Here is a 23,202-nt window from a genome sequence, read left to right as displayed (position 1 = left end):
ACTGTGCAGAGGAAAATTTGCCCAGTTGCCCACAGCAACCAATCAGATTGCTGCTTTCATTTTTAACAAGACCTCTGCTAAATAAAAGAAGTGATCTGATTGGTTGCTATGGGCAACTGGACAAATTTTCCTTTGCACAGGTTTTGATACATCTCCCCCAATGTGTGTATGTATATGTGTATGTGTGCATGTGTGTGTGTGTGTGTGTATGTGTGTGTGTATGTATGTATGTATGTATGTATGTGTGTATGTTCCAGCATCACGTCCAAACGGCTAAAGATATTAACATGAAACTTGGCACACGTTACTTATATGTCAACAACAAACATAGGATAGGTGATTTAACCCTTACTCACCCCCATTTGCCAGGGGCGGGGTTTATGTTTAAAGTCCCATATAAGTCAATGGGAAATATATGTTACCGCATAACTTCCAAACGGCTGGAGATATCTCGATAATACTTGGTCACATGTTACTTATATGTCCACTTAAAATATAGGATAGTTAATTTAACCCTTAATTACCCCCATTTGTGAGCGTCAGGGTTTTTGTTTAAAGTCCAGTGCAAATCAATGGGAAATGTATGTTCCCACATAACTTCCGTATGGCTGGAGATATTTCAATACCTGGTCACATATTACTGGACAGGACAGGAGGTCGAGATGGGAGGTCAGGTTAGGAGGTCGGGATTGGAGGTCGGGATAGGAGGTCAAGATATAAGAAACGGGATAGGAGGACTGTTACGCCGAGCGCTCCGGGTCCCCGCTCCTCCCCGGAGCGCTCGCTACACTTCCCTCACTGCAGCGCCCCGGTCGGTTCCACGGACCCGGGGCGCTGCGTTACCACCTCCGGCCGGGATGCGATTCGCGATGCGGGTAGCGCCCGCTCGCGATGCGCACCCCGGCTCCCGTACCTTACTCGCTCCCCGTCAGTTCTGTCCCGGCGCGCGCGGCCCCGCTCCCTAGGGCGCGCGCGCGCCGGGTCTTTGCGATTTAAAGGGCCACTGCACCGCTGATTGGTGCAGTGGTTCCAATTAGTGTTTACACCTGTGCACTTCCCTATATCACCTCACTTCCCCTTCACTCCCTCGCCGGATCTTGTTGCCCTAGTGCCAGTGAAAGCGTTCCTTGTGTGTTCCTTGCCTGTGATTCCAGACCTTCTGCCGTTGCCCCTGACTACGATCCTTGCTGCCTGCCCCGACCTTCTGCTACGTCCGACCTTGCTTCTGTCTACTCCCTTGTACCGCGCCTATCTTCAGCAGCCAGAGAGGTTGAGCCGTTGCTAGGGGATACGACCTGGTCACTACCGCCGCAGCAAGACCATCCCGCTTTGCGGCGGGCTCTGGTGAAAACCAGTAGTGACTTAGAACCGATCCTCTAGCACGGTCCACGCCAATCCCTCTCTGGCACAGAGGATCCACTACCTGCCAGCCGGCATCGTGACAGTAGATCCGGCCATGGATCCCGCTGAAGTTCCTCTGCCAGTTGTCGCTGACCTCACCACGGTGGTCGCCCAGCAGTCACAACAGATTGCGCAACAAGGCCAACAGCTGTCTCAACTGACTGTTATGCTACAACAGTTACTACCACAGCTCCAGCAATCATCTCCTCCGCCAGCTCCTGTACCTCCTCCGCAGCGAGTGGCCGCTTCTGGAATACGACTATCCTTGCCGGATAAATTTGATGGGGACTCTAAGTTTTGCCGTGGCTTTCTTTCCCAATGTTCATTACACTTGGAGATGATGTCGGACCAGTTCCCCACTGAAAGGTCTAAGGTGGCTTTCGTAGTCAGCCTGCTGTCTGGAAAAGCCCTGGCTTGGGCCACACCGCTCTGGGACCGCAATGACCCCGTCACTGCCTCTGTACACTCCTTCTTCTCGGAAATTCGAAGTGTCTTTGAGGAACCTGCCCGAGCCTCTTCTGCTGAGACTGCCCTGTTGAACCTGGTCCAGGGTAATTCTTCCGTTGGCGAGTATGCCGTACAGTTCCGTACCCTTGCTTCAGAATTATCCTGGAATAATGAGGCACTCTGCGCGACCTTTAAAAAAGGCCTATCCAGCAACATTAAAGATGTTCTGGCCGCACGAGAAATCCCTGCTAACCTACATGAACTCATCCATCTTGCCACTCGCATTGACATGCGTTTTTCCGAACGGCGTCAGGAGCTCCGCCAGGATATGGACTCTGTTCGCACGAGGCGTTTCTTCTCCCCGGCTCCTCTCTCCTCTGGTCCCCTGCAATCTGTTCCTGTGCCTCCCGCCGTGGAGGCTATGCAGGTCGACCGGTCTCGCCTGACACCCCAAGAGAGGACACGACGCCGCATGGAGAATCTCTGCCTGTACTGTGCTAGTACCGAACACTTCCTGAAGGATTGTCCTATCCGTCCTCCCCGCCTGGAAAGACGTCCGCTGACTCCGCACAAAGGTGAGACAGTCCTTGATGTCTACTCTGCTTCTCCACGTCTTACTGTGCCTGTGCGGATGTCTGCCTCTGCCTTCTCCTTCTCTGCTGTGGCCTTCTTGGACTCTGGATCTGCAGGAAATTTCATCTTAGCCTCTCTCGTCAACAAGTTCAACATCCCGGTGACCAGTCTCGCCAGACCCCTCTACATCAATTGTGTAAACAATGAAAGATTGGACTGTACTATACGTTTCCGCACGGAGCCCCTTCTAATGTGCATCGGATCTCATCACGAGAGGATTGAACTGTTGGTCCTCCCCAATTGCACTTCTGAAATCCTTCTGGGACTTCCCTGGCTTCAACTCCATTCCCCAATCCTGGATTGGTCCACTGGGGAGATCAAGAGTTGGGGGCCCTCTTGTTCCAAGGACTGCTTAAAACCGGTTCCCAGTAAACCTTGCCGTGTCCCTGTGCTTCCTCATGTAACCGGTCTCCCTAAGGCCTATATGGACTTTGCGGACGTTTTTTGCAAAAAACAAGCTGAGACTCTACCTCCTCACAGGCCTTATGATTGTCCCATTGACCTCCTCCCGGGCACTACTCCACCCCGGGGCAGAATCTATCCTCTGTCCGTCCCAGAGACTCTTGCCATGTCTGAATACGTCCAAGAAAATTTAAAAAAGGGCTTTATCCGTAAATCCTCCTCTCCTGCCGGAGCCGGATTTTTCTTTGTGTCCAAAAAAGATGGCTCTCTACGTCCTTGCATTGACTACCGCGGTCTTAATAAAATCACGGTTAAGAACCGCTACCCCCTACCCCTCATCTCTGAACTCTTTGATCGTCTCCAAGGTGCCCATATTTTTACCAAACTGGACTTAAGAGGTGCTTATAATCTCATCCGCATCAGAGAGGGGGATGAATGGAAAACGGCATTTAACACCAGAGATGGACACTTTGAGTATCTGGTCATGCCCTTTGGTCTATGCAACGCCCCTGCCGTCTTCCAAGACTTTGTTAATGAAATTTTTCGTGATCTACTATACTCCTGTGTTGTTGTATATCTGGACGATATCCTGATTTTTTCTGCCAATCTAGAAGAACACCGCCAGCATGTCCGTATGGTTCTTCAGAGACTTCGTGATAATCAACTCTATGCCAAAATAGAGAAATGTCTGTTTGAATGCCAATCTCTTCCTTTTCTAGGATACTTGGTCTCTGGCCAGGGACTACAAATGGACCCAGATAAACTCTCTGCCGTCTTAGATTGGCCACGCCCCTCCGGACTCCGTGCCATCCAACGTTTTTTGGGGTTCGCCAATTATTACAGGCAATTTATTCCACATTTTTCTACCATTGTGGCTCCTATTGTGGCTTTAACAAAAAAAAATGCCGATCCCAAGTCCTGGCCTCCTCAAGCGGAAGACGCCTTTAAACGACTCAAGTCTGCCTTTTCTTCGGCTCCCGTGCTCTCCAGACCTGACCCATCTAAACCCTTCCTATTGGAGGTTGATGCCTCCTCAGTGGGAGCTGGAGCTGTCCTTCTACAAAAAAACTCTTCCGGGCATGCTGTTACTTGTGGTTTTTTTTCCAGGACCTTCTCTCCGGCGGAGAGGAACTACTCCATCGGGGATCGAGAGCTTCTAGCCATTAAATTAGCACTTGAGGAATGGAGGCATCTGCTGGAGGGATCAAGATTTCCAGTTATTATTTACACCGATCACAAGAACCTCTCCTACCTCCAGTCTGCCCAACGGCTGAATCCTCGTCAGGCCAGGTGGTCTCTGTTCTTTGCCCGATTTAATTTTGAAATTCACTTTCGGCCTGCTGATAAAAACATTAGGGCCGATGCTCTCTCTCGTTCCTCAGATGCCTCTGAAATTGAACTCTCTCCTCAACACATCATTCCTCCTGACTGCCTGATTTCCACTTCTCCAGCCTCCACCAGGCAAACTCCTCCAGGAAAGACCTTTGTTTCTCCACGCCAACGCCTTGGGATCCTCAAATGGGGTCACTCCTCCCATCTCGCAGGTCATGCGGGCATCAAGAAATCTGTGCAACTCATCTCTCGCTTCTATTGGTGGCCGACTCTAGAGACTGATGTGGTGGACTTTGTGCGAGCCTGCACTATCTGTGCCCGGGATAAGACTCCTCGCCAGAAGCCCGCTGGTTTTCTTCATCCTCTACCTGTCCCCGAACAACCTTGGTCTCTGATTGGTATGGATTTTATTACTGACTTACCCCCATCCCATGGCAACACTGTTATTTGGGTGGTCGTTGATCGATTCTCCAAAATGGCACATTTCATCCCTCTTCCTGGCCTTCCTTCAGCGCCTCAGTTGGCTAAACAATTTTTTGTACACATTTTTCGTCTTCACGGGTTGCCTACACAGATCGTCTCGGATAGAGGCGTCCAATTTGTGTCTAAATTCTGGAGGGCTCTCTGTAAACAACTCAAGATTAAATTAAATTTTTCTTCTGCATACCATCCTCAATCCAATGGACAAGTAGAGAGAATTAACCAGATCTTGGGTGACTATTTACGACATTTTGTTTCCTCCCGCCAGGATGACTGGGCAGATCTTCTACCTTGGGCCGAATTCTCGTATAATTTCAGAATCTCTGAATCTTCCTCCAAATCTCCGTTTTTCGTGGTGTACGGCCGTCACCCTCTTCCCCCCCTCCCTACCCCCTTGCCCTCTGGTCTGCCCGCTGTGGATGAAATTTCTCGTGATCTTTCCACCATATGGAAAGAGACCCAAAATTCTCTCTTACAGGCTTCTTCTCGCATGAAGAGATTCGCAGATAAGAAAAGAAGAGCTCCTCCCATTTTTTCCCCTGGAGACAAGGTATGGCTCTCCGCTAAATATGTCCGTTTCCGTGTCCCGAGCTATAAGTTGGGACCACGCTATCTTGGTCCTTTTAAAGTTTTGTGTCAAATTAATCCTGTCTCTTACAAACTTCTTCTTCCTCCTTCTCTTCGTATCCCTAATGCCTTTCACGTCTCTCTTCTTAAACCTCTCATCCTCAACCGTTTTTCTCCTAAATCTGTTCCTCCCACTCCTGTTTCCGGCTCCTCGGACATCTTCTCTGTCAAAGAGATTTTGGCCTCTAAAAAGGTCAGGGGAAGAACTTTTTTTTTAGTGGATTGGGAGGGTTGTGGTCCAGAAGAGAGGTCCTGGGAACCTGAGGACAATATCCTGGACAAAAGTCTGATCCTCAGGTTCTCAGGCCCCAAGAAGAGGGGGAGACCCAAGGGGGGGGGTACTGTTACGCCGAGCGCTCCGGGTCCCCGCTCCTCCCCGGAGCGCTCGCTACACTTCCCTCACTGCAGCGCCCCGGTCGGTTCCACGGACCCGGGGCGCTGCGTTACCACCTCCGGCCGGGATGCGATTCGCGATGCGGGTAGCGCCCGCTCGCGATGCGCACCCCGGCTCCCGTACCTTACTCGCTCCCCGTCAGTTCTGTCCCGGCGCGCGCGGCCCCGCTCCCTAGGGCGCGCGCGCGCCGGGTCTTTGCGATTTAAAGGGCCACTGCACCGCTGATTGGTGCAGTGGTTCCAATTAGTGTTTACACCTGTGCACTTCCCTATATCACCTCACTTCCCCTTCACTCCCTCGCCGGATCTTGTTGCCCTAGTGCCAGTGAAAGCGTTCCTTGTGTGTTCCTTGCCTGTGATTCCAGACCTTCTGCCGTTGCCCCTGACTACGATCCTTGCTGCCTGCCCCGACCTTCTGCTACGTCCGACCTTGCTTCTGTCTACTCCCTTGTACCGCGCCTATCTTCAGCAGCCAGAGAGGTTGAGCCGTTGCTAGGGGATACGACCTGGTCACTACCGCCGCAGCAAGACCATCCCGCTTTGCGGCGGGCTCTGGTGAAAACCAGTAGTGACTTAGAACCGATCCTCTAGCACGGTCCACGCCAATCCCTCTCTGGCACAGAGGATCCACTACCTGCCAGCCGGCATCGTGACAAGGTCGAGATAGGAGGTTGGGATAGGAGGACGGGATAGGAGGATGGGATAAAAGGTCGAGATAGGAGGTAAAGATAGGGGGTCGGGATAGGAGGTCGGGATAGGAAGACGGGATAGGAAGACGGGATAGGAGGTCAAAATGGGAGGACGGGATAGGAGGTCGGGATAGGAGCTTGAGATAGGAGGACAGGATAGGAGGTCGAAATGGGAGGAAGGGATAGGAGGTCGGTATAGGAGGTCGGGATAGGAGGAAGGGATAGGAGGTCGGGATAGGAGGACGGGGTATGGGGTTGGGATATGACAACAATATATGAGGACGGGATATGAAGTCAAAAGCTTCCTCGTTTGTTTATTTTCCTCCCCAACAAGGATTAGGAAGGAAAAACCGGGCTACGCCGGGTACTCAGCTAGTATGTATATATATATATATATATATATATATATATATATATATACATTGTTTGTAGATCCCTGCTGCTGTTAAAATGCACATAGAGGTATTGGAGGATGCAATGGCTTTTCCAGGCATTCCAAAAATTATCCCTTTTGGGCGTATCTTTCTTAAAAATTTTAAGTTGAAACTATTTATCAAGAATTCTTCCTTTTTGGGAGCAGGAACAGGTTTAGTGGCTGGCAAGTGATTAAGCAATACATTTTTACAATGTTCTCAGAACTCTGCCTGTTAGAAGTTACAACAGGATTGGTGTCCTGAAAAGTAAAGAAGAAATAGTTTTTGTAGAAATAAAAAGCTGATAAAAAAAAAACTTTTTTGGGATGTGCAGACAAATTGGATGGAATGTGCGGTGTATGATCTGAGCATTGACAGGCTAACTACCTATCCCTTCAACCTCTGCAGCAATGCTGGTAGAATTAATTCATCTACTTCCCAAAGACAACCCCTGCATGGGACTGTGTGCACTCAAGTTCTTCTGTTTTGGTCAATATGTTGCAGCTCAGTTTCAGGGTCTTGGCAAACTTCTTATAGCCCAGGACAACAGTTCTTTTTTTAGATCCTAAGATAGTTCTTTGCCAGGAGGTGCCATGTTGAACTTCCAGTGACCAATATTAATGAGTGTGAAAGCAATAACACCCAAATTAAGACATCTGCTTCCAATTCACACCTAAGACCTTTTAACAGTAATAAGTCACATGACATTTGGGAGGCAATATGGCTAATGGGGCTAAATGTGGACATTTCCACTTAGAGGTGTTCTCACTTTTGGTGCCAAGGTTTAAACATTAATGGCTGTGTGCTGAGTTATTTTGAGGGGACACAACATTCAACACTATGATACAGTGCCGCTAACTGTGCATCACTACTTTAAATTATAGCAGAGGGTCATTTCTAATGCACTTGGACAGTGCTTTACGGTGCTAGTAATGTAGTTATATTTATGGATCTGTCTCACAATACTTATCAATAGTTCATTTTTAGTGTTTTATAGGGCTGCCTTGATGGTGTCCCTTGTATCGCCTTTGAACTAAGGTCCCAAGAGCCCTATTCTGTTTCCTATCAGATTTACCATTCTTTCACAATCCTGCATCTAGAAAATGCCTTTCTTATAATTATCTGTCACTCTATTGATTTCCTATTACTTTTAGGCTTATTTGGTACTCAGCAGCCGAATACAGAACGACTAGAGAACAATTTCATATTGTTATTCATTGAAGTTTTCTATTTTTTATTGTTATGAGCCTTCAATCTACCGGCAATTCTGATCTTTCTTTAGCACAGTGTCATATAAGGGACTAAATCTACAGGCTATTACCAGCAGCTACTATAGCAATGAGTCAAGAGAACACAATGTATAAAAATACACAGGCAATACAATGCACCATTTACTGCAAAGCACCTGTGTAGTAGGGAATAATTAACATTTGGCAGGTATGTATTATGTCTTTTTATAAGGCGTTCTGAATACAGCTTTTCTTTTAGCTTTAAATGTATTCAGCAATATTTCTCAGTGAAAATACCAAATAGTAGAAGAAACAGAATAGCACAGAATCTCTTATTGTGCCAGGTAATGGGGAGGGATCCCTGGGAAACTGGCATGCATTTACAAAACGACATAAAACTACATTACTAAATTTATATGTAAGAACCTAAAGCAGATCCAATGTAAATATAAATAGCTACAGTCGTGACTAGGAACCAATATTTGGGTAAACATTGTACGGCTTCATCTGCTTATCCATGGTGTGCCAAACGGCAAAGGTTCACCATGGACCTCATCGACTATAATTGGGTTTCCTTTGCAATGTCTGGCATTTTTTTCGGGGGGAAAAAACTGCTGCATTCTGCTTTTTTTCTGGGATTTTGTATAGAATCTGTGACAGGGGCTCTTTATTAAGCCTATGACACACATGTAAACAAGGCCTACAAAGTGTGACTTGATGCTTATTTTATTAGTGGAGCTGCTGATGTCCCATGAATCTACACTATTACTTTAAACTCAAAATTAAACCATCAAAGTACCAAATTGCTTATATATATAAAAACATATTCAAGTGGAAAACATTAACAGGAAAATGTTTCTTGGCATGGAAGTCAGTTATGAGGAAAGGTTTAAAAATGTGTCCAATATTAAATGGGTTTTCCGGTCAAATAAAATACTTTTGTATATGCCATCTTGTGCACTAAAGAAAATAAAACACAGCATACTTACCTCCCCTGCCATCACTGCTGCCAGATCTTCCAATCCCTGCTGCAGACCTGTTCTTTCTGTTTCTGATGATGATTTGCCCACTCATGATTGGCTGAGCTGCAGTGAAATGTCATCAGAAGGAGAAAGAACAGGACCACAGTAGTGACCAGGTAATCTGACAGCGGTGGTGGTGGTGGTGGTGGTGGTGGTGGTGGTTGGTGGTGGTGGTGGTGGTGGGGGGGGGGGGTTGAGGGAGGTAAGTATGCTGTATTTTATTTATTAAAGTGCACAGAGGGACAAATGTATTTTATTTGCATAGCAATTCCCATTATTGGTCCACACACAAAATATGGTGAAAAGCTGTTCCATGGAAACCCTCCAGCTGAAGAAACAATGATTCAGTCATTAGAGATATGCAACATTTCTTCTTTACCCTAAGAACTGTTAAACTGTGCATTAGACACCTCGGGAGCTGGCTTTAGCAGAAAGAGTTTAGATCATTTAAGTCAAGAAAAATTTAGATGATTTCTTAGAGCAAAATAAAAAAAAATATGCTTATGAATATATATAGAATTCTTGAACGAATGCTAACTGCTTGCCATCCAGTTATATGGCGGCTCGGGGATCATGCCACTGCAGGAGAGAAGGGCTCGCTGTCAGTGTCATCCGGCTCTCTATAGAGAAGGCAGGGATGGTGTATTACAATCTCTGCCTTCCTGATCGCTGTATAAACAGCACTCCCATGTAAACCACATCCCTGTTATTGTGAAACCACACCTCCTCCTATGTAAACCACACCCCCTCATTGAGTGAGTTTTATAAATAAGGATTCAACACACTTTGTCATGTACACCAAAGTCTTGGAAAGTTAAGATTAATAAATCTGCTCCAGTGTTGCCAAATTTATCAGTATTTAGGTCCTATTTACACAAAGTTTTCGTATGCAGTGGTCCCTCAAGTTACAATATTAATTGGTTCCAGGATGACCATAGTATGATAAAACCATTGTATGTTGAGACTCTAAAATGTCATCCAAATATAGGAAAAAGTGAGGATTAAAGAAAAATAAGTAGATAACAAATATAGATAAAGCAAATCCTTACATATAAAAGTAAGAAAGAGCTGCTGGGAGCTGTAAATCACTGTCTATGTAGAGGACAGGAGCTTCTTCAGGGTCCTGAACAGTACACACAATGTCCCAAAAATGTAAAATGGAGCCACCCTCACCTGTCCAAAGGAGCAGTTAACTGTGGCACAGATGAAGACTAGTACAGAACATGAAAGACCTCCCTGCTCTGTAGGTAGGCGCTACCAGACAGCCAGTCAGTGCATGCACTTCAGTAATACAGGTGTTTTACCAGTGAAATGCCCATTCTGATTGGTCAGATCTTCCAGCCATTGACATGTTTCGCAGATCTGGACTGTCCTTAGCATTGTATGTTGAGTCTGGTTTCAAGTTACAATGATCCAGAAAAGACCATTGTATATTGAGGCCAATGTAAGTTGAGGGACCACTGTAGTGATTTTTTAGCCCATTATTTTGGTGGTTTAATCATTTTTTAAAGAATATAAAAAAAGGTGGTTTTTAATCAGGATTCCTATCCTGTGACATCCAGTTGCCATTGACTCCCATTCTACAAAAAAAGAATCCATCTGGATGATGTTCTTAAAGGTGTTATATAGCGGGAAGGGAGAGAGGGTTAAAAGAATGGCCATTCTACAATATATATATATATATATATATATATATATATATATATATATATGTGTGTGTGTAATTCTCTTTTTACCTCTAGCACTCCCCCTGGTTCCCCCGGTTTCCTGCTCCAGTCCCCATCTACGATCCTCATCCTGAACTGCATGATGCTTGGGCTTGGAGTGATGCCAGGGCCCAGAGTTTTATACTGAGGCTGCAGCCATGTCTGACCTTGGCTAGTGATTGGCTAAACGGCAGTATAACACACTGGGCCCTGATGTTACTCCAGGCTTAAACATCATGCTGCAGCTAGTAGAGAATTTTTTTTATATACTGTAGAATGGGCATTATTCTAAACTCCAATAACCCCTTTAAACAGGGCAGAACTGTATCTTATTGCATCCTTACTTGAACAAGAAGGAACCATGGCACCAGGTGAACTTGCAAATAAAAGCCTTCTTTATTGCAGCATGGCAGGTCAGGGAGGAACAAAACCGTGAAGCTGACGAGTGCTAGTTTTGCGTGCAGTGACGCTTTGACTCGACAAAGCGTCACTGCACGTGAAACTAGTGCTCATCGGCTTCATGGTTTTGTTCCTCCCTGACCTGCCATGCTGCAATAAAGAAGGCTTTTATTTGCAAGTTCACCTGGTGCCGTGGTTCCTTCTTGTTCAAGTAAGAATTCAGACTGTCTGCCTTTTTTCACTGAGCAGGGGTATGTGGATTTTGGGGGACATGTATCAAAGATTTTACCCCTGCTTTGTGTGTATTTTTTTGCGCAAAATTTTGCGCAAGCCCTTTTTTTGCGCAATTTTTTTGCGCACGTTTTGGTAGAGCATGTCCTCCAGATGTGGCTGAATCAGGGTACCTTGGAGTGACATCTATAGTACACATGGATTTATTAACTGCATACTTTTTTTTTACACCAAAAATTTTGCCGCAAGAGCTGTTTTTTTTTGCGCAAGTATAAGCCATCTTGGACTTAACGTAGCAAGATGCTCTAAATCATTGATTCTATTTTCCAAAGAGTGGATTTAGGAGATTACTATATTTACCCGCAATTTATGAAGCTCATTGCACTTGATTGATAAATTTAGAGCTTCTGCACATAATTTAGAATTCGGGAAAAGGTGTAAAATGCTTCTACCATACACAAATAATGATACATGTCCCCCTTAGTCTCTATATTGCTAAAGTAGCTCAAGCTGGATGTGAGTGGTGCGGGATCACACTATTCTACTTCCCTCTAATTGTATCCTGTTTTAATCATTTCCTTTTATGCAAATCACTGATTCCTTGTTTACCACGGAATCAGTTGAATAAAAAACAAAACTTAAAATAAATCAAGTGTAAAATAAATAGATAAAATGTAAACCAAAGGTTAGTACTTCCATTCACAAATGTGCACAACTCTTCGCACCAACAGTGCCATATTTGAAACTATCAATCCAAGGGCCCTTGCCTAGAACAACAATTCCTCCTTCCCTTTGTTCAGTTGATTCCACATTGGTCAGTGCTGGTGCAAAATGTACCCGCAAATTTGCAACTGCTCATTATGTTGTGGATATGTGATTGATTTCATCACTGCAACAAAATATGCATATTAGACAGCCGGAGCCACCTAATAAATAAGCACCAATCTCGTACATAGGTGCTCGTTTCCAGAGCCTATCACATGACTCAAGCACTGGGAGGGGGAGGGCTGCGCGATCGATCACTGGATCATTTGTGCAGTGCTTTGTGGCAATCAGTTATTGGCCACACATCCCCCTATAACACGGGGGAGCTGTGCAGCCAACCTCACATAATTTTTCACATGACTCAAGCACTGGGAGGGGGAGGGCTGCGCGATCGATCACTGGATCATTTGTGCAGTGCTTTGTGGCAATCAGTTATTGGCCACACATCCCCCTATAACACGGGGGAGCTGTGCAGCCAACCTCACATAATTTTTCTTTAGTAGGTCAAAATGATCAATCAGCTGATCGATGGCCCTATTTCACAGGGTAGTGTTGGCCTGTTCAGCTGATAATCACCCCATGTAATAGGGCAGGTTTTTTTCTGTGTATGTGTTACAGATCTGCATGAAAAGAAATCTGACATGTGTGAAATCACCCTAATATGATTTACTTATTCTGAGTGCCTAGGGCAGCACTAGCTGTAAATAAGACCCTGCACACCAGTATTAAATATCTAAGTTTGTATCTTTACTATAACTTGCTGCTGGTAAAGCAAAAAGAAGGCGACACATTTAAAAGTGAGTTCTTTGTCTGACACTTTGAGACACTTAAATCTTTTATGTTTCTCCTCCGTGTAGCTTACATTCTTGCTTCTGGCTAAAAATCAAAAAGTAAAAGTTGTGAGCCTTAGTGATTTAGGTGCAAAAATAAAATCCCTGCAGTATGACTTTGATTACACTTTGATGAGAAATGCCAGGTCTGACCTAGTGCTGTTTTTTTGTCACTTTTCTAATCTAGTAAATTTGTCATACAGGGCGTTTTTTTCCTGACACACAAACTTGCTATAAGTCAGGGTGCAGAGGATTAAAGGGGTACTCCACTGACCAGCATAGAACTAAATGTTCCAAACGCTGTTTTCACACTGGGGGGGGGGGTGGGTGGGCCACACCCCTTGTGACGCCACAGCCATGCCCCCTCAATGCAAGTCAATGCCCTCTCCTATAGACTTGCATTGATTGGGCGTGGCCGTGACATCACAAGGGGGCGTGGCTGACCCCCGCAGCCCAAAAACAGCGTTCGGAACATTTAGTTCCACACTTCAACTTGTTAATTGCATGAATCATAATGATTGAAACAATTGCGTTAGAAAAAAAATAATGCCATCTAAGAACAGGAATAAAAATACTAATATAAAAATTACAAATAACTGGATACTTAGGGCATGTTTATCAGAAGCAAAAATGGCCAAAAAGTATGCTTGTCATTTGTAAAAACTTTTTATATAATGTAGATAATACCATCATATGTATATTTGTAATATACATTGGTTTAAAAATGTGTTCATTTTTTGGGTGAAAAAATGCTGACTATTTTATTATTATAATTTTTTTCTTTTATTATTTATTTATTATTGCTATCAAATTTGACATGGTTGTATCCTGTACCATGGGGTGGAAAACATCCTCTAATATCTCCACAAGTAACTAAATAAACAATGTGCTCACAGATGTACTCAGAGGGTGTGAGGCAGAATTACAATGTATCGGTGCTTGCCAGCTCCGGGCAGGTACAACTCACAGGAATGTTGCACTGATTCATTGTTTGGATTTCTCAGTCTGTGGTTTAGAATGAATATTTCTACCTGTCTGTACTTTTATACAATTCATTGTAAATAATATTCTGCACCAAGCAACCAAATGAAAGCAAATGGACGTCTACTCTAAATATCTGGAATCCTTCTTTACAAGTCAATCATAGTTTCATATATTATAGATATATATAGCAGTGGGATGTAAATTCCAACTCTAATACTCACTTTTTCCCTTGATAATAATTCTATTAGTGAATAGGTAGGTCTGGGCTATCTGTCTCAGTGCATTCTAATTTATATGTGAGGGTAATTCCAACCACAGACATTTATCACCCATACCCCTGGTAGATGGTATATTTTAGATTGTTAGCCTTTAGACTGCTTGGATTATAACCCAATGCTAGATTCCATAATTCCTTTGTATTAGCGGTTCCCCAAACTCCTACATTGTATACATAAGAGTATTGGGCCTGGCAGACTCCGAGGAGCACAAGAACACTATTTTTGTCCCACCCATTTACTTTCCCTGAAAGCAAGCAGGTGTGACTGGTAGCTGTTCATATATGCAAGTTCAGTATGGTAAAGAGGTTATCCCATTAAAAAATGATTCCCTATTTATATGATAGAGGATAACAAGCTGATCGGAGGGGGGGCCTACCAGTCACAAGACCGGAGGTAAATACCGTAGTCCTCTGAATAAATGCTTAACCATACTCCATTCTCTATGGGACTTCTGAACATTGCCAAGTGCTAAACTCAGCTATGATTGGAGGTTCCATAGACCATGTCATAGACTAATGCTCCAACACTCTATTATTGATAATGTCGAAGTCAGGCTGAATAAACCTTATTTTACAACAGTGCCATCTCTTTTTTTTTTTTTTTTTTACAGATCTTAAAAGGGGTAATAAGTAAGATATTGTGGATAGGGAACAACTTTAAATGTTAGGCTAGTCTCTTAAAGGTGATAGTTTTTAGCTTAAATGCACACTACTATATACGGATTTAAGTTGTATAGATAGAGTCCCTTACTGTACCTCCAGTTTTATTTGGAGGCACATAGAAACTGAACTCAGTGGATTTACTGCCTGGCCAAAATAACCAACTCGTCAACTAGGAAACTTTGGGGTCCATCCAGGACTGTGGGGTCATGATAATGATGCAAAGCCGGATGTTACCATTTTACTATAGTATATTAACTGCTCAATATCACAAATGAGCCAATAAGGAGGTGTCAGAGGTGGAATGAGGCCATGTTGACACACCAGAATTTCAGTGCAGAATTGCGCAGCAGCAGAGTCCCATTGATTTCATTGGGATTCTGCTGTGCTGTGCACATAGCAGAATTTCCGTGCAGAAACATCTGATGCAGATATTCTAATTCCGGTGTCCACAGAAATCAGAGGCGTAACACGTAGTTTCTGGGCCCCAATGCAAAATCTGCATCAGGGTCCCATGTGCCAATTATAATACTGGTCTCTTATGGGGCAGATATGCTTTGGGACCGTACCAGGGCCACGGTGCCACTGCTACCTCTGCACTCTCTATAGCTGCGCCCCTGGCAGAAAGAATGGACATGTCTATTCTTTCTTTGGACTCAGCACGGAATGCATTGCCATCTATGAGACGGTGCATTCCTGAGACGTCCTAGTGCTGGCATGTCATGCCAGCAACCGCAGTATGCAGAATGTCCGCACAAAGATTTTCCGTGTGGACCTTCTGACATGTGAACATAGCCTTAGAATGTGGAGATGAAAATGAAAATGAAGTTCGAAGCTTGACCTAACTTATTCAACAGCTCTGGATCTATCTGTGGAACATGGGGCAACAAAAATAAATCTGGACTTGCATATGAACAAGACACAGATGAATTTAAGTGATGTGCCCTACTTATCTCCTCACCTCAGCGGAGTACTCTAATCTTAATACAGAAATTGGACTACAATCACTGCACCAGATTTTTGGGATTTGTGAAGCAAATGCCTCTCAGAATGTCTGCGAGAAGTGTCCATATGCCAGGAGCTGCGGTAGTTTATAAAAGGTTGGATTATTATCAGATTGGACACTGCATTGCTCAGGAAGAGAGCAACATAATAAATTATCTAGTGTCATTTTTGGTTGCCTGCCAAGCAATCTCTGTAAAAAAAAAAAAAAAAAAAAGCTAAACTAATACGGGGTAATTACTCAAGTAATGATAGAAGATTGATTTGTTCTGTAAATCAGGGATCGTAATTATGCTTATGCTGCAGCCTTGTTACTATGACGATACACAGGATCATCCTAAGTACCAGCATTCACCAATGGGGGAAGGGTGTCTAATGGGGACCTAAGACTGATGGTCTAGAAGGTTCTGGTCCATAACACGGGGCTACATAGGCTCTTTTTGTCAAACACAAAAGTAGTCAAATTAATTTCACATACTAAAGCTTCAATGAGGAAAAATGAGCATAAATAATACTTCCATAATTGATTATATTCAATGGAGTGACTGCTATTACCCATGAGAGTGACCACAAAAAAGAGAAGCATAGATAAGCAGACTGGGTTAATCTACCCATTTAGATTATTATAAATGCAAAAGATTAACAACATTACTGTCTCACCCCCATAAATGGAAAAATAATATAACTTAACAAAGAACTCTAGATTCAAATATGATAATGTAGATAGCTTACTCCGACACACATGACATAGTTCTGCTGACGTCCACACACCTATTGATAACAACCTGGTTTCCTATCACGTAAATATTCCTTCGACAGAAACCAATAAAACTCCTAACCCAATATATATATATTCATGGTAAATTCATCTGCTTTGTCATCACAGTAGAAAGCTCAGCCTCCACAGACATGATCAAGAAGTCATCACTATGTAGGAGTGCCATATCCTTGTGTACTAAGTTTGAGCTAAAAGCAACATGGGGTTATGTCAGTAACATACAAAAAAGTCATATGAAGGGTGAAGGAATAAAGACAGAGCTAAACCATTCATAGTCTTGAAAATGGCTTGGCTATAGTTTGTATTTTATACCAGAAACATTTGCACATATATATTTGGTTACGGTATATAGACAGAGAAGCAATTTAATGGACTGTCCATGATCATGTTTGCCACATGTAGATGGTCAAGATTACACTGTGTGTTTAAAGGGGGTGTCTAACCACCATAAACCCCACCTATATGCCCTATTACTGCACTTAAACAACATAGACAGGGTCTCCTGCTCAGGACTCCCCTCTATTAGAGCCATTTACTTGAATTTACTAGCATGTAGTGCTACAATGTGTGGCTGGCTACAGCGTATCCAGCAATTATTTGCCTAGGGGCTAGAGAAGCCAGCTACCGTAAACAAAGGAGTTCTTTTTATGAGAAAACCCCTTTAAAAGTAGGTCTGGCCATATTATACAAGGATTAGATAATTACAATATATAAACCATGACCGCATCCAATTTATCACATTAAAGGGACTATTTCCTCTTTGTTATTACATCTAAATAAAAGAAAAGACTTCAGAAAGATCTGGAATCTAGGTTGTTGGGAGACATATTTTGCAGGTGAATGTATCTGAATAATATAACACATAATTATATAACTGATGAGGAACTTGATTATCCCAGAGGCTTTCTACATTCCATTACACTTACTCTTCAAATGGGATTTGTATTGCTAATGCTAGTGGAAGAAAATATTCATATTCCATAAAACACCATGCATAGCAAATGTGACCTCTGCATATTCAACATATACTGCATATACAACTCTGTGCTTGAAATGACAGGTGACATCCCTTCTTCCAATCTTAGGAGTACAGGTTGTAAGTAACAGCTAGTACTGGACCAATATAGCCTGACAACCATTTCTTTTCATGCTTAAAAGTGCTCAGGCTGAAAAAAAAAATTATAATAATAATGATAAAATCCATAGCACATGCCACAATCCCTCACTGGTACTAGGTCCCTGCAGCTTACCATTGGAGCAAATGCCCAATTAGCTCATCACTGGCCACAGTAGTAACCCACCTTAGCCTGTGATTAGCTGAGTGGATACTTCCTTGTATCAAGATTAAGACCAGGAGGTGGTGAGCAGCAGGATCGGGCACTGTTGACTGCGGCGGGATGGCTATTACTATAGTAATAGAAAGAAATGGATAGACAACCGCTTTAAAGAGGTATTCCTACAATTGAAAGTGATCCCCTCTCTAAAGGAAAAGTAGAAACAGGTGATCCCTTTGCTAGGACCCCCACGATCACCAGAATGGTGAAGGAATGTCCCCTATAATGAATGGAGCTGTGAACGATGCCAAATGCAACTCTATAGAGAAATCATAGAGTGCTATGGACATTTCTCTCCTGTGCTGGTGATTGGTGGGGAGTCCCAGCAGTCGGATAACCTAGTTATATAACTTTAAATTGTAGGAATACCCCTTCACTCAATGTTTTTGATGTCACAAGTGGGATATTCCATCAATTTACATATCTGCATATCTGTAGAATACATCTTATATATTGAATGGATACGGGTTCTTTGATCTGCTTTGAGAGCTCAGCTGTTTTCATAACTCCCATAAATTCTATAAGAGAGATCCCACAAGCTCTCTAGTCTGATTCTATTCTGTATTCAGCCACACTTGTCAGATTATTATAGCCTATCTGATGGGGTATGCCTTTGGTTCTTCCAAGAAGCAGATAGTCTAGAGGATTAAATGAGCACTTTTATTTCTAAATACTTTTGATATGTTATAGAGACCCAGACTAATTAGTAGAACAAGTCTGGAGAAGTGTGCACTTGGTATGTTCTGTCACATGATCAAGATGGTCTTCTAATATAAGTGTATGAAACCCTCCTGCTCACCTAGACATAGAGAAAAGCTCATTCTAGTGATCAGTTGTGGTGTGAACACTCAGACCCCAGCTGATAAAAACTTTTCTTATATCCCTAGGACAGGTACAATAATTTGTTTATCATTCAAAAAAAGCTTAAAACTAATTTACCTGCAGGACAGAGGCCTAACTTGTAGCTTCTGGGCCCTGATGCAAAATCTGCAACAGGGCCCCATGTCCCAATTATAATACTGGTCTTTTATGGGACAAATGTCCTTTGGGGCCCCTTATGCAGCAGGGCCCCAATGTGACTGCTACCTCTGCACCCCCTATGGGTACGCGTCTGCTGCAGGACGCTACAAAAGTAAATGTTAGAAGCCTGCATAATAAATACTAGTCATGATAGTAAAAATGTTACTGCAATATAGTCAAAGAGCTCCACTGTAACTGCCGGCTATGTCAAAGCTCACCAGGCAAGTGTCAAGAGTTTTGGGTTTACCATAAACAACACGTCAGAGTTTAGTCTATTTCTGAGCATAGTTTTAGTTTAGAAAGCGAATTTGTTCTACCATAGTACACTTTAACTTCTTTTTTCCCCTATCCGATCTGTGTTACAGTAGCTCTTATGTGTGATAAGACCAGAAGGGCTAGCTATCTCTCCCCAAGCACATCAATGAGCCTTCAATGCCCATGGTACAGTTGTCCTTCCTTGGATCAGTTTTGGTAGGCTGTATACCAGAAATATCCCACAAGACCTACAGCTTGGAGATGCTTTGACCAAGTCATGCAACCATCACAATTTGGCCCTTGTCAAAGTTGCTCAGATCTTTACACTTACCCAGTTTATTTCTTCTAACACATTAAATTCAAGAACTGACTCTTCACTTTATGTTTAATATGGCCCCACGATTGTTTTTGTCACAAGGTAATTGATGTTATTTGCCATGTAAGTGGTTTTAAAGTATCATAGAGACATGTCAACAGTTTTGATCGGTCAAGCTCTTGGTATGGAAACCACCATTACTGCTAATGAGTGGGGAGAAGTGCTCAGCTAAGTGCTCCTCTCCCCTCTGTGCAGGAGATAGATTCTATACAAAGTATCTGGAGCTCGTCTCCTGCAGCTAGGAGAGAAACAGAGAGAAAAGCACCCAGCTGAGGCCTTTTTCCACTGGGTCTAGCAATCAGTGGGGGTCTCAGTATCCAGACACTGACTGATCAAAGCAATTTAAATGACTTTGTAAAGTCTTTGTAAATTGTAGTAACACTTGGCTGCTTGGTGTATATAGCCAATATATGGGAATATGTGCAGGGGAGAAACTCCTCCCTCCCCCTTTCCAGTAAAAACCATCATACCTAATACCATCGGAGACAAAAGTACATGATACTTGTCTGTCCCCATCTCCTTTTCATGATTTAACAGGGTTAATGGTAGAATGGAAAGGGGAGTCTGCAATTATACTCACCACCCTGTAAAGCAGTGTTCCCCAGCCTGTGGCTTTTAAGCTAACGGCAATTGCCCCCAAAGGCAATCCGGCATCTGATATACTACTAAACACAATCACCCCAGGGGGCATTGCCTGGGGTACAGATATCCCTATATTGTTGGATTACATAAAACTTAACTTTTATTGAACTATTATAAAATGGAAAAGAAAAAATAGGAATGGTGCTCAGAGTGAGTTAAAATTACATGTCCTATATGCCTATCCTCTCATGTAATCAGGTGGAACAACCACTTTCTATATCTGATAATGATGGGAGATCCGTATGAGCTGTTACCATATATCTCCTGAGGACGGTGATGATTCACCGAAACATGTAGAGGGGGCACATACTGTTGTTTTTAGAGCATGTTATCATATGCAAATACATGTGGGACCTAATACAGATCTCCCATCATTATCAGATATAGAAAGTGGTTGTTCCACCTGATTACATGAGAGGATAGGCATATAGGACATTTAATTTTAACTCACTCTGAGCACTATTCCTATTTTTTATTTTCCATTTTATAATCGTTCAATAAAAGTTAAGTTTTAGGTAATCCAACAATATAGGGATATCTGTACCCCAGGCAATGCGCCCTGGGGTAATTGTGTTTAGTTTCTTTTAAGCTGTGGTAAAACTACAACTTCCATGCAATTTTGTGATAGACATGCCAATGGCTGGAAGAACTGACCAATCAGAATGGGCATTTTACTGGTAAAACCCCTGTATTACTGAAGCGTATGCACTGACTGATGTCTGGTAGCGCTCCTACAGTACAGGGAGGTATTACATGTTCTGTACACTTTACCTGTACCAGGGTTACCTGCTCCTTTGGACACCAGGTGAGGGCGACTCCATGTTACTTTTTTAGGACACTGCGTGTACTGTACAGGACCCCGAAGAAACTCCTGTCCTCTACATAGACCAGTGTTTCCCAAGCATTGTGCCCCGAGATGTTGCAAAACTACAACTCCCAGCATGCCGGGAGTTGTAGTTTTGCAACAGCTGGAGGCTCCATGCTTGGGAAACACTGACATAGACAGTGATTTACAGCTCCGAGCAGATCTTTCTTACTTTTATATGTAAGGATTTTCTTTATCTGTATTAGTTATCTACTTATTTTTCTTGAATTCTCACTTTTTCCTATTTTTGGATGACATTTTGGTGCCTTTAGAACCAATTACCAGGTTTCCATAGAGTTCTGGTCTCAACATACAATGGTTTCAACATACAATGGTCGTCCTGGAACCAATTAATATTGTAACTTGAGGGACCACTGTACAGTGCTGTGAAATGTGTTACAGAAAAACCAAAGACAATAAACCAAACATTATCTAAATACAGCAGTATCACGTTTGGAAGGAAATCCCATTTCATTTTTTTAAATGGATCCCTTTAGAATACATGGACTGGCTATTGAGAATGTTTTATTCCAAATCTTTCAGCACCATGGATAGGGGCCCTGGTATTGTTTAAAGGGGATGTCTCACGACCATAAAGATTGCCCATATGCAATATTAAAGGGGGATCAGGCTCAAGGGGTTGTTTATGATGATGTAACCAATCAGATAAAGAAATAAAGACATTTAGATACATATTAAGTCTTATCATAAGGAATCATAAAATCCTTTAGATCAGTTATCTCTGGCTACACACTTCATATAATCCCCTAAATGTAAGTGTATAATATGACATTATATAGATGCATACAACTAATACCAGAATATATGTATTTGTAAGAACAGATCAAGAGCACTGAATCACATCATTATTATTTTACTATTATTTCATTTTTGTACTATAGCTTGAAATTAAAATGTGTTTTTTAACTCAAGGGTATATTTTTAAAAAAAAAATCACATTGTTTTTCTCCCTGGTACCCATTTTCTGATTTAAAGTTATTTTGCTGATGTATTTTCATAGTGCAAAATATAATGGATTTGGTCTATATTTCCAAATATTATAAGAATGTAAAGGCAAGTGCTTTACAGCTGTGACTGTAATGAAAATGCTGCAAGCACAAAATCGCAGACAAGCAGTGTCAGCAGTAATGTATATAGGGATATGCTTAGCAAGACGTAAATGACTTTACAATGCAATGCTGCAATTACTAGGGTGTCATAATGAGATGAGGGTCTCACTTTGGTCAGCAGTCTCTTTTATCATTCTTTCTCTAAATGCCATTAAGTCCAGGACTTTGTTCATATGATAATGGATTTAACTATATAACATGAGACAAAAACAAGTATGATAAACATAAAATAAATGACTGACATACTGGTAAGAAGGGAGGACCCTGTCCATAAGGGGTTTCAATCTGCAAGGGGGGAAAAGGGAAAAAAAAACTGCTCATATGGTAGTACAGAGGTAACAGAGTTATTGTAGGTTGCAGACTTTTCGTAAGAGATGGGTTTCAGGTTACTTTTGATAATTTCATTAGCAGTCAATATTAATTTCCATTGTCACTCCGTCAGCAGGGCTGGATTATCATTGGCGCTTCAGGACACAAGGATGCCCCGGTTACCTATCTGCAGCCCCGCATTAACTTTAAAAATGCAGGGGCCGCTGGGAGGTAGCGTACGCAGGGACATCACTGATCTCCCGTACGTGCGCCTATAGAAGAGCAGAGCGGATTGGAGCAGTGAGGAGGACGCGCGCATGGTAAGTCACCACTCACCAGCATATCATCTTCAGTGTTCCGACCACCGCTCCTCTCTGGTCCCGGGACCTACTACTATGGCCCATAGCCCATAGCAGTAGATCGTGACCCCGGACCGGAGGAGTGGTGGTCGGAACACTGAAGTGGGGCAGTAAACAGGCATATAGTCTCCAGCCATACACTGTATATGGCTGAAGGACGTATGTCTGTGGGGAAACTGTGCTTCACCTAATGTGGAGAACTATACTGCACC

General features: G+C 43.0%; 1 protein-coding gene across 4 annotated transcripts in view; it reads right to left on the bottom strand.

The window, feature by feature from the left end:
• The window catches only part of CRACD (capping protein inhibiting regulator of actin dynamics), a 192,041-nt gene that overhangs the window by 36,156 nt on the left and 132,683 nt on the right, over nt 1-23,202 (bottom strand). The gene's annotated exons all lie outside the window — the stretch shown is intronic.

Source organism: Hyla sarda, chromosome 1 (genome assembly GCF_029499605.1).
Source record: "Hyla sarda isolate aHylSar1 chromosome 1, aHylSar1.hap1, whole genome shotgun sequence".
Taxonomy (NCBI): Eukaryota; Metazoa; Chordata; class Amphibia; order Anura; family Hylidae; genus Hyla; species Hyla sarda.
Note: the sequence above shows the minus strand (reverse complement) of the source record. Positions and strands in the feature narration are given on the sequence as shown.